Below are 11,589 nucleotides of genomic sequence, written 5' to 3'. Positions count from 1 at the left end.
GCTCTTTCTCTCACGGTGGTGGAAGGGAATGCCTGTGATCAGCCAGCAGAAACAATTAGCAGCATTTTAGTCACTCACTCAGCTGTGAGCAGGTGTTTGAGTGATTACAGATGGTACCATTGGGCCGCCATTAAAAACTACACTCCTGTTCCAGGAGAGAAGGCTCAGTCCGTAAAGCACCCTCCGAAAACATGAGGACCTGAGTTCAATTCACAGAATGCATACATTGTGCCAGCATGGTGGTAAGCCCTCGATGGAGTGGTGGAGGAGACAGGATCCCGTGGACCTCTGACCCGCCAGCCTATCGTACTTGGTGAGTTCCAAGCCAGTGAGGGATCCTGTGAAAACAGCAGGTGGCACCTGAGGGGCAGTGTCAAGGCTGTCCTCTGGTCTCCATAGGCACAGGCACATAGGCGTGAGTGTGCCAGTACTCACACGGGCTCACACACATGCAAGAGAAACACTCCAGTTATGTCTTGGTGTCGCTGAGTTGTTTAAGAGAGGCCTCCGGCATCTGATCACTAACTCCAAAACAACCCCATAGATTCCAAACTGCATTCACATCTTATTTCCCCGACCGACACAGTCTGACGTCATCGAAAGCTAAAGATGAAAAAGGGCAGGCAGATCTTTCAATCCACCTCGAGAACCAGGCTCACAAGAGCACAGCTGCCACAATCCTCAGTAACGAGAGGGAGAAATCCTTAAGTAAACTCAAAGCTGTTTCATATTTGACTTTAATTTGGCTCTGTAGATGTGGGGAGAGTGGAAGATGATGATGGGGTCACACCGGTGTCACGATCGGGCGGGAGGAGACGAACACTTGCAGCAGGTCAGGCATGGTGAGGCTGTTCCTGCTTCCTCTGCGGCCAGCGTTTTTAATGTTGGGCCATGACCGAATGAATGCAAGGGCCGTGGAAAGATGGTCAACAGGAAAAGATCGCTGGATATGAACAGCCCAGAACTGATCAGAATTTCCGTGGGTGCTGGCTTTGGTTCTGAAGACAGGACAGGGACCTCTCCGTGCGCCTGCAGGCACACCACTCACCCCCAGCAGACAGACACTGAGCAAACAGGGCTCAGACTCCAGACTGTTGCTTATCATCAACAGCACATACCGGCTTCCTGCTCCTATAGCAACATGAAGACATTCAATATTTTATCCTCGAGAAGTTAAGTACCAAGTCAGAGTATCGTCTTGTTAGAATGTTTGATCTTTAATATTTCTATTTGAGTTAATAACTTGAGTTTCATTTTAAAAAATCATTAAACAAATTTTGGTTTGGGATTAGGACAGAATTTCTAACCATCTCCGAAGTGGCTCTAAACATACTTCTGCCATTTTGTACTATGTACTTATGCAAAGCAGAATTCTCAGAATTGATGATTATAAAACCAAAACATCAGTAAGTTCTAAGAAAAAAAAAAAAGAGTGGGTATACTCTGTGACCTGCAGGATTAAATATTCAGCCAAGATTCAATCTCTAGGTAAAAATAGAGAAACATATCCATCTCATCACTATGCAAATCTGCTTTCATCTTTAATAAATGATGACCTCATGTGTATGCTAAAGAGGTGTTTTAAAATAAATTTCCTTATCATTTATTATCAGTAAATCTTCAATCTGTACACCTAGTTTATCTACCTGGAAGTTGTGTGAAATTTCCCACAGGAAAAAGGCTGGTGACTGGAAAGTTAAAGATACTTTCTCTATGAGCTGGTGAGATGACTCAGCAGGTAAACCATCTGCTTCCCACCCCAGGACATCTCCATCCCCAGGACCAGTATGGCAGAAAGGGACAACTGGCTACTACAAGTTACCGTCTGACTTCCATGTGTGCACTGAGGCATGCCATATATACAGGTATACACACGCACACAAATAAACAAATAAACAAATAAACAAATAAACAAATAAACAAAAACAAGAGAAGATCGACTCTACAGAGAGAAATGCATTTTGATCCTCCTCTAAAGGTGTGTGTGTGTGTGTGTGTGTGTGTGTGTGTGTGTGTGTGTGTGTGCACCAGTGTGTTCACAGGCACATGTGTGTATGTTCCTCGGTGTGTGTATGTGGAAGCCAGAGGTCACTGTCAGACATTTTCCTCATTTGATGTCCACTGTAGTTTTTGAGACATGGCCTCTGACTGAACATTGAGCTCCCTAATTATGTTAGACTAGCTAGCGGGCCAGCAAGCCCAATAATGCTCCAGTCTCTGCCTCCCCTGGACTGGGTTAAAAGTCCATGCCTCTGCACACAGCCTTTCATGGGGTTGCTGAGGATTGAACTTGAGTCTTCATGATTGCAAGGCAAGCACTGCAGTGACTGAGCCATACTCCCAGCCCTAATGCTCTCACCTTTAATGCCCGTGATTAAGTTCCAGCTCACGTGTTCTGTAGGATACAGTCAGAGCTCAGTGGGTCCTGAATACTCACTCGCTCTCTGCACTCTCCTGCTGTTTCCTTCCACACTAAGGACAAGGCTTCCAAACAGGGTTTCAGAGAGTAAAACCCTGAGACTGTAAATGTACTCACTCCCTGTCTCTGCCATAAAAATCTAGCGCAGTCTCAGCACCCCAGACCCAACAATTCAATTCACCTGCTTCTAGCGTTGGGAGCCATAAATCGGAACCAGTGCCCAGAAACTAAAACCCAGGACTGGTTCCCACATGAGCTCATGGGCAAGGACTCTTTCCTAGGTGATAAGTGTCATGAACTCCCACATTCCGTGGCCGGTGTGTCCTTTCTCATCTCTGCAGTTTTTTGTTTTGTTTTGTTTTGTTTGTTTTTGAGACAGGGTTTCTCTGTGTAGCCTTGGCTATCCTGGGACTCACTCTGTAGACCAGGCTGGCCTCGAATGCACAGAGATCCTCCTGCCTCTGCCTCCCGAGTGGTGGGATTAAAGGAGAGCACCACCATATGTAGTCTTTTGCTTCCATGAATGTCACCTACTGCTGGCCTTCATTACTAGCTGTCTCCTCCTTCTAGATTTAAAACACATGGTCCCGCCCAGATGGTCCAGGGCAGTGCCACCATGACCACTAACAACTTTATATGAGAAGTCTCCTGCACTAGAGGTTAAAATGTGTCTGTGGGGCTCCTATTTAGTAAAGAGACTCTTGAGGCCCCTACTGCTTCTGACTTCTTTGGCTAAAGTCTGCCTTGTGCAGATTCCCCCTGTGTCTCTGAGACCTGGTCCCATGCTCTGCATTTGGGGTCAGTGCTATAATTTCTGCACCTCTGTGAATTTACTTACACAAGTTATAATCAGTTGCCACATTCCGGGGAATCAGGCAAGACTTCAAAGAGTTTGACAATGCTCAACGTGGCCCCAGAAAACTTACATGGGCAGGAAGTCAGGAAGCAGGCTATGGTTGTTGCTGGATCCTGTAGAGGGGAAGGGACCTGGCCCCGTTATGAGGGACATGGGGAGAGGGGAAAGAGAAAAGCCGAGTCTCCAAATAAGGGTGCATGGAGGGGATGGGGTTTTTCTGGGATAGAGGGAACACAGCAGGCATGTCCCCTTCATAGATTTTCTGACTTTGGCAGGACTGGCTTCTGAAGTGTCTTTTGTCATAGGGTTGTCTTACAATCAGGGAGGAGTCCTGAAAGCATCTTGGAGAATATTCCAGGACATGATAAATGGAGTAAGGACAGTATTAACAGAAAGATGGCCATGAAAGCCAGGGACCCTAGACTGGGTAGCATATGGGGAAGAAGGGTTGCATCTGTGAGAGGGCCCAGGGCTCTGGCTGTGGAGCCTTTGATCAGGGGCGCGATGCAGGGACAGTCCATGCAGCAGGGCCCAATGGTAGACTCAGCCAGACACAAACCCTCAAGGCTGAGTTGTCCTACACAAGCTGGGACACCATAAAGTGGCCACACCCCAATTATGTGAGTGCCCATTAGGTGTGGCTGAGGAATAGCTAGGGATTCCGTACACAAAATGTCAAGCATGGGTGTCATTGTAGAAGACAAGCACCAATCACTGAGTGGAGAAGGGTGTGTGAGTCCCATCATCCCAACTCACACACACAAGGAAAGGGACTTTATTTTCCTATAACTCACATTATCTTGGCAACAAGCAAATATAGGAGAGATTCAATAATATCGGGTTTAGGAGTTAAGCCTACAAGCCCAGACTGATGAACGTAAGGGATAAAAAGTCACATAATGGAGCTGGGAGACCGCTCCGTTGGTAAAGTTCCTGCCACGTGCACAGGAGCATCTCAAACGCTCACATGAAGACAGGCACAGTGGTGAGCTCTGTAAACCCAGCTTTGGGGGAGTCGGGGAGAGGCAGAGTTCACTGGGCAGCCAAACTCTCTGGATCACGAATTAAGATGCAGCATTTCAGCCGAACTTGCCAGCAGATCTCTCACCATGGGCCACATGACCTGAGGTCAGAGGAAGACACCTGGGGTCGGTATGTGACACAGGAAGACTAAGGGCACCCGCTTGCCTGCCGTGGACTTCGCTGAGCAGCATGGTTATATTAAGTACACTGTAAAGGACAGCATTGATGACCCTGGTCATGGTGGTCCCTTGAGGAGGGGGTCTTTCATCATCACTACTTAAGAAGCAGACAGAGATGTTCATCATCACAGAAGGATCCCACGCCAGGCAATTTGTGTACAGTAGCAAAAAGGCCCACTTGATGCCAGTCATGCTTTTCCCACGAGCACCATGTCTGAGGGTACAATGGTGTGCTGTTTGGAAGAGAAGCCAAGGAAAGTTTGGCAAGGGGTACAAGCCTCTAGGAACTATTCTGCAGCCATCGCCCATGACCCCAGAGACCAAGAAGACCCTAATGAAGCTGCCTTCAGGATCCAAGGTCATTTTCTCAACCAACAGAGCCGTTACTGGTGTGGTGTCAAGTGGGTGCAGAATTGACAAGTCTGGTTGTGTGTTCCACAAGTACAGGAACGGCTGGACGTGAGTATGGGGCCTGCTGGTGAATACTTCGGGCATCCCTCTGGAGATGGAAACCACCAGCACATTAGCAAGCCCTCCAGTATTTGAAGAGATCCTCCTGCTGGGTGCAAAGTGGGTCCCATTGCATGTGCATTCCAGCTATGTACAGAGGTGTGCATGCATGCAGCTTGCATGTGTGCACATGTGCATGCACACACTTAGACACACACATACAGAGAGAGAGAGAGAGAGAGAGAGAGAGAGAGAGAGAGAGAGAGAGTTTCACAAAGTTGTCAAAAGAAAACTGGAAAACATTGGTGGTTGTTTTATTACTCTTTTCTCTTTTGGAGGGCTTGCCACAAAGCTCCCAAATAAATCACACAGAGAGGCTTATTCTTGCTTATGAATGCCCGTCCTTAGCTTGGCTTATTTCTAGCCAACTTTCTGTAACTTAAATGATCTCATCTACCTCTGGGCTTTTTCTTTCCTTACTTCTGCGTATCTTACTTTCACTCTTACGCCGTGGCTGGCTGTGTGGTTGGGTGGCTGGCCTCGGTGTCGTCTTCTCCTCCTTTTCTCATTCCTTGATCTCTTTTCTCTCTTTTCCTCCTCCTCTTTATTCTCTCTATTAGCCAGACCCTCCTATCCTTTCTCTTGCTATTGACCGCTCATCTCTTTATTGTACTCACCGGTTGTTTTACACAGACATCTTCACAGAGTTAAACAAATGCAACATAAAAAAATGCAAGGAATAGTTTGCATCGTTATACAAACATTCCACAGCATAAACAAATGTAACTGGTCTTAAAATAATGTTCTACAGAAAACATAGTAACTTTTAGAAGAAATGTAGCAAAGCAAGAAAGGAAAGCATATAAGATTAACTACATCCTGTGGACTTCCCAGCAGTAAGGAGAACCCACAGAGGTCATGTTGGGTCATATTCAACATGTGAACAGCCATACATGCCAGTAAGAGGTATGGTTCAAAACTGACCCCAATGCCTGCCTGCCCTGAGATACCCTCCTTGCACCGCACTGGAAGATGAAGCTCTGACCAAGAACCAAGGCAAGAGGAAGAGAGGGAGCCAAGTCCTGAAGGCTAGGAGAGTACACTAACGAGTAAGGTTTTCCCGCCCGCCACCATTGGTCTTGCCCCGCCGCCACGCCAGCCCCAATTAACACACTGAGACTCTGTGTTTTATATAAATGCTGTTGGCCAGGTACTAGTTTCTTATCGGCTAGGGCTAGCTCTGTCTTAAGTATTAACCCATTTCTGTTAATCTAATATTTCCATGTGGTCTTACCGGAGAGCAGGCTGGCGTCCTGTTCTCTCCAGACTCTCCATCTTTCCTCCTCCTTACTTCTTCCTATTTCTTCCTTGTCTCCTAGTCCCTCCTATCTTCCTTTCCTATTGGCCAACGGTGCTTTATTCATTAACCAGTATGAGAAACATATATACAGAATGGCATCTCCCATCAGAGTAAGCTATCCCGGTGCATTGTGGGAAAATCACATTAATGTGTGCTTTAATTTCTAGTGTTCAGAATGCTGAAGTGAATTACCTAATAGCCAGAGAACCCGGTTTGCATCGGTGTCACCTGTAAGTGATGCACTGAGCACCAACTAGCACTGGGGGATGATGGCCCACTTTCCTCATCTACCCAAACCTCGGGGAGAATTTAAAGCCCAACCAAGGGACCCTCACTCCCCAGGGGCTTGGCCACATTGGTGTCTCCTAACGTTACCAGGCTTACCTTCCCGTTTTAACCAGAAATCGAGTCTGCTTTGGGGGAACTGAGTACCACAGCTTTAATGTGACTGAGCAGATGTGGGACTGAACCCTACATCAGTGTGTGAGGACACACTTGTCCCTACTGGCCTCTGGCGCTGGCTTGTGTTCACCCAGGTAAGCCTGAGCTTGGCTCTTCCTCTAGCTGTCCCTGTCCCCCACACTAGGGAGGACTGTGCTATGGTGTCACCCATATAGTTCTCCATCTAGTGGTGGCCTCCCTCCACACCCCAAACTTGGGCTAAAGGGCACCTCCCAGGTGCAATGCTGCCGCTTCTCACTCTCAGTCCGCTGACTGTGGACCTCCTGGGCTCCAACAAGGCGTGAGGGATGAGGTATCCCTGTGGGAGTCTAGCTTCAGCTGAATCCCTTCTCCATTCTCCCTCCACCATCAAGCTCTTATCTGGGCTGGAAAAAGAAGGAATGTGAGTCTGGAACAAGACACCGTTACTCTACCAATGGCTATCCCTCAACCCAGAGCTCCTGTTCTTGGGGTCCAGAAGGCTTTCAATAGCTTGAGAGCAACACCATGTATTACCAGCAGTCCTTGGCAGTTCAGGTATTTAGACCTCAGCAGTCCAGGCATGGGGTTCTGTTTTGCTACATTTCCCCCCCTAAGAAGCCTGTTCCAAGACTCCTGAGTGAGAGTCAGGACAGGTGAGCAAAACTAAGGCATAAGGAGTCATTCTAGTGAGCTCTGTATTTAAGCTCCTAGTCCTGGCAATACTGCTATGGCAGCCTACTGCAGAATGGCAGTGTCTAACTGTGGAGGTGTGTTTGGCTCACAGCCTGCAGGCAGGGAGCACCAAGATCAAAGAGCCACATGTGAGGACAGCTGCTTTCTTACTTCAGAGATGACAGACCCAGGGAGCATGAGAAAGAGAAGCAGAGGGAGCTGAGCTCAAGGGTTAGCACACACCATGAACCCATTTCCACAGAAGATTCAGGAACCCGTGCAAAGGGGAGGGCACCTTGGCCACATCGCAAGATCCCACCGGCAACACCCTCACACTGGGAATTAAGTTCCAAGCTGTCTTTGTCAGGGTTACTATTGCTATAAATGAAACACCATGGCCAAAAGCAAGTTCATCACTGAAGAAAGTCAAGACAGAAACTCAAACAGGGCAGGATCCTGAAGGCAGGAGCTGATGCAGAGGACATGGAGGGTTGCTGCTTACTGGCTTGCTCCTCATGGCTTGCTCAGCTCTACTTTCTTATAGAGCCCAGGACCACCAGCCTAGGGATGGCACCTGTCATGATGGGAGAGGCTCTCCCACACTCAAACACTAACTTAGAAAATGCCCTACAGGCTTGCCTGCAGCCCCAGCTTATGGAAGCATTTTCCTAACTGAGGTTCCCTCCTCGCTGATGGCGCTAGCGTGTGTCTGGTTGATATAGCACTGGCCAGCACACCAGCACATGAACCCTGAGTCACCGTCAAGCCACAGCACCGGGGTTCGTGCATGGGCACCCACCTTACGCCAGTCTTTGAGCATTTGCTTCTAGCTGGGCGGTGCTCCAGCAACGGAGAAGCCTCGCACTTGTAGGACCCGCTACTGTGGACCATTCACAGTGCCTCATCAGAGCCACCCAGAATGGTTTCTAAAACATGACTCTCAGACCCTTCCTCCGCGTTTTGTGCAGCTCAGCTCCTGGTTTGTACAAGCACTCGACAAAGGATCCCATTGAAACAAATTGGGAGTCTTTGGTAGGGAAAGTTCAATTTTCTAAAAATTAGCTCTTTTACCTTTGAATGGAAAAAAAAAAAAAACTCAGTTTCTGCAAATAACATATTATATTGCCAAAGCAGGGGGAAAAAATAATAAGACCGTAAGTCAGAAAGTGTTTTGACTTTTGGCAATTTCTAAGGTTTAAAGAACTAGCCCATTTGTCAGAGATGAATGATGTATTAATCTGCAGCCTGGTTGAGCTCCTGTAGGAGAGACTAACAGGTCAGTTCTAAAGGCGTTCTTAGTGTGTATTGACAAGGCGTCTCAGCTTAAGATAAAGGTGATGTGAATTTCAAATGCAGAACATGGGAAAGGAAGGGAGACAGGAAGGGGAGAAGAGCGAATGTGAGAGAATTGGACACACCATGGTGTATGCTTTGTCTTCATCCGTGTGCCTGTGTGTGTACATACACTCGAGCATCCATGCAGTATGCACACACCTGCCAGCACCCAGCAAAAGGCTCCCTTTCGTGCCCAAAAGGATTCTATCTTCAAGAGACTTGGGACATCTGTTTGTTTGACTGTTTGTTTTTAAAGCCAATCAGAAGTTACGGGAGATACAAGTTAAAAAAAAAAAAAAAAAAAAAAAAAAAAAAAAAAAAAAAAAACATGGGTGTAGGAGCCAAAGTGGAGAGTTCATATCTCAACCAAGAACGTGAAGCAGAGAGAAGTGGCCTGTGGGTTTTAACCTCAAAGAAGAGGAAATGTGTTCCTAAAATGCCCACACCCCAACCCTGCAAACTTGTTACTTTGCAGGATTCTCAACTTGTGGGGCTGGAACATTTTCATAGGAGTCAAATATCAGATATCCTGCATGAACATTACAATTCATAGCAGTAGCAAAATTACAGTTACGAAATAGCCACAAAATAATTTTATGGCTGGTGGTCACTCCAACATGAGGAACTGTATTAAAGGGTCTCAGCATTAGGAAGCCTGAGAACCACTGCCTTATACGGTTAAGATGGACTTCACAGGTGTCACTCAGTTAATGACCGCGAGATGGAAGACTCTCTTGAGTAGTCATGGACCCAAAACTTCATGCATGCTAAGCAAACATCCTACACACTAAGCTTCACCCCAGCCTACAATGATTAATGTTGCAGTCACATGGCTTGGAAAGCCATTGTAGCCAGGGCTGCAGGCTGGTTCCTCGTTACCTTTCCAGTGAGGAAAAGCAGAGTTCACTTGTGACACTTTCCACATGTGCACGCATGTCTTCACACACGACTGTGTAAGCAGATGTGGTTGAGGGTTCAACGTCCCCCGCCCAATGGAAAGAGGTCAGATCAATAATGAAACCCGAGACCGGCCGAAGCCAGATGTTCACATTCCAGAGGTTGGAGGAGGGTAACTGCTCACAGTCTCCCATTTTCACGTCCTCTGCTCACAGACAGCACGTATATCTTCTCCCTCGGCCTCTTCACCCCCTGCTAGGCTTCTCCCTAGTTAACACAGGGCAAGTGTCACCCGGCCACACATGGGGCCTCAGAATGGGAGGCCTTGTAATCGATTACAAAACTCGACCCGAATTCGCATTTGACTTTTCCTTCTGTTTAATTAAGTCTAATTAAACAATGCTGACATCTTCCTGGCACCTGTGGTGCAATTACGTTAAATATTTAATGCTTGTGAAGGATTAGGCTGCGCTCCTAATCTATAGCTGCAATCTGTTTCCTCTCTGGAGTGCTTTTAATTTAGTTCTGTCTTCATAGGATGAGTTACGTTGCAGAGGAAATTGTTAAGGACTTGGGCACTGGACAAGTGATCTGTGCTCCCACTCGGGTTCCTGCCCAGGTGTGTGTTCCCAGGGCGAACAGCAAGGCCGCAGGCGTCAAGGATCAGCAGGAACCTTTACAAGTTCCAATAGCTTCACTTGTGTGGTGACTTGGATGAAAAGCGGCCCCCATGGTCTCAGGCATGTGAACACTTGGTGACCAGTTGGTCGTACTGTCTAAGGAGGTTTAGGTGGTGCTGCCTTGCCAAAGGAAGTATGCCATGGAGGGTGGGGCTTGAGCTTAAAGACCTTAAGTCGATTCTCTAACGCTGCTTCATGTTCTTGGTTGAGACACGAACTCTCTGCTTTGGCCCCCATGCCTACCACATGCTGCCATGCTACCCGACCATGAACCATACGCCCAAATTGACTCTGTCCTCTGTAAGTTGCTTTGGGTCATGATGTTTTATCACAGCAACAGGAAAGAAACTGAGACACTTGAAAATAGCTGTGCAGCTCTCCAGCCATTTCTCCCAAAGGGCATTCCACTGCATAACAATAACAATGATTAACAAAACAACAATAATAATGACAAGAATAATACAGAAAACACATCTGCAGGTCTCTACCCTTACTCCCACGGGGAATGAAGGCTAGGTGACAGAGCTGAGCACCAGGTTTAAGGCATTCATGTCATAGAATTGGCCATGGTTTAGCTGAGGATATTGGTAGCGTGAATTGCTCCTCCTGTGGAAGACAATATGATATTCATTGCTCTTATGGGTAGGGAAGGCTTCTCACTGAAGAGATCCCAAATGTTTTTCACATAGGTAGCAACTTGCACAAGACCCTGGAGGCCTGAGGCCTTGTTTTGCTTTCTCTAACAACATTTTAAGTTAATTCAGTAACAAAAGATGTGTTCGGGTGTCGGCTTTTCCAGTCAGATCCTATCATACGTTTCCAGGTTTTTTTTTTTTTTTAACCTGTTTAGATTTATTTTGTATGTATGAGTATTGCCTGGATGTATAGATGTGCACCATATGTATATAGCACCACGGTTGTCAGAAAAGGGTAGCAGATCCCCCAAAACAGGAGTCATGAGCCGCCATGTGGGTGCCGGTAGCCAATCCAAGGTCCTCTGCAACAGCAGCCAGTGCTCTAACCACTGAGCCACCTCTCCATCCCCAGTTCCTAGGCCTTCCTTCTTTAGTACAGTCTGGCCAACACTTCCTGTCCAGAAACCAGACAGAATACCCAAGCATCCCTTCTGTGAGGTTATTATATGGAATTTTAAAAACATAAATCATCACACTGAGCACATGCTTGGCACTGAGCGCCTTGTCTTCTGTCTTCATATTCGTGGACAGAAATCAAAGTGGACTCCACTCCTTCAGGTTAATCTCCAACTCCCTGGAAGAGACTCAAGATCGGCCAAG

The 11,589-nt window shown here is 47.1% G+C and overlaps 1 pseudogene; it reads left to right on the top strand.

Moving 5' to 3' along the window:
• Positions 1 to 236: 236 nt before the first annotated feature.
• Positions 237 to 7,001, top strand: LOC127225286 (60S ribosomal protein L8-like; annotated as a pseudogene).
• Positions 7,002 to 11,589: the final 4,588 nt, after the last annotated feature.

Source organism: Phodopus roborovskii, unplaced genomic scaffold, assembly GCF_943737965.1.
Source record: "Phodopus roborovskii unplaced genomic scaffold, PHOROB, whole genome shotgun sequence".
Lineage (NCBI taxonomy): Eukaryota > Metazoa > Chordata > Mammalia > Rodentia > Cricetidae > Phodopus > Phodopus roborovskii.
This window is presented reverse-complemented; position numbering and strand designations above follow the sequence as displayed.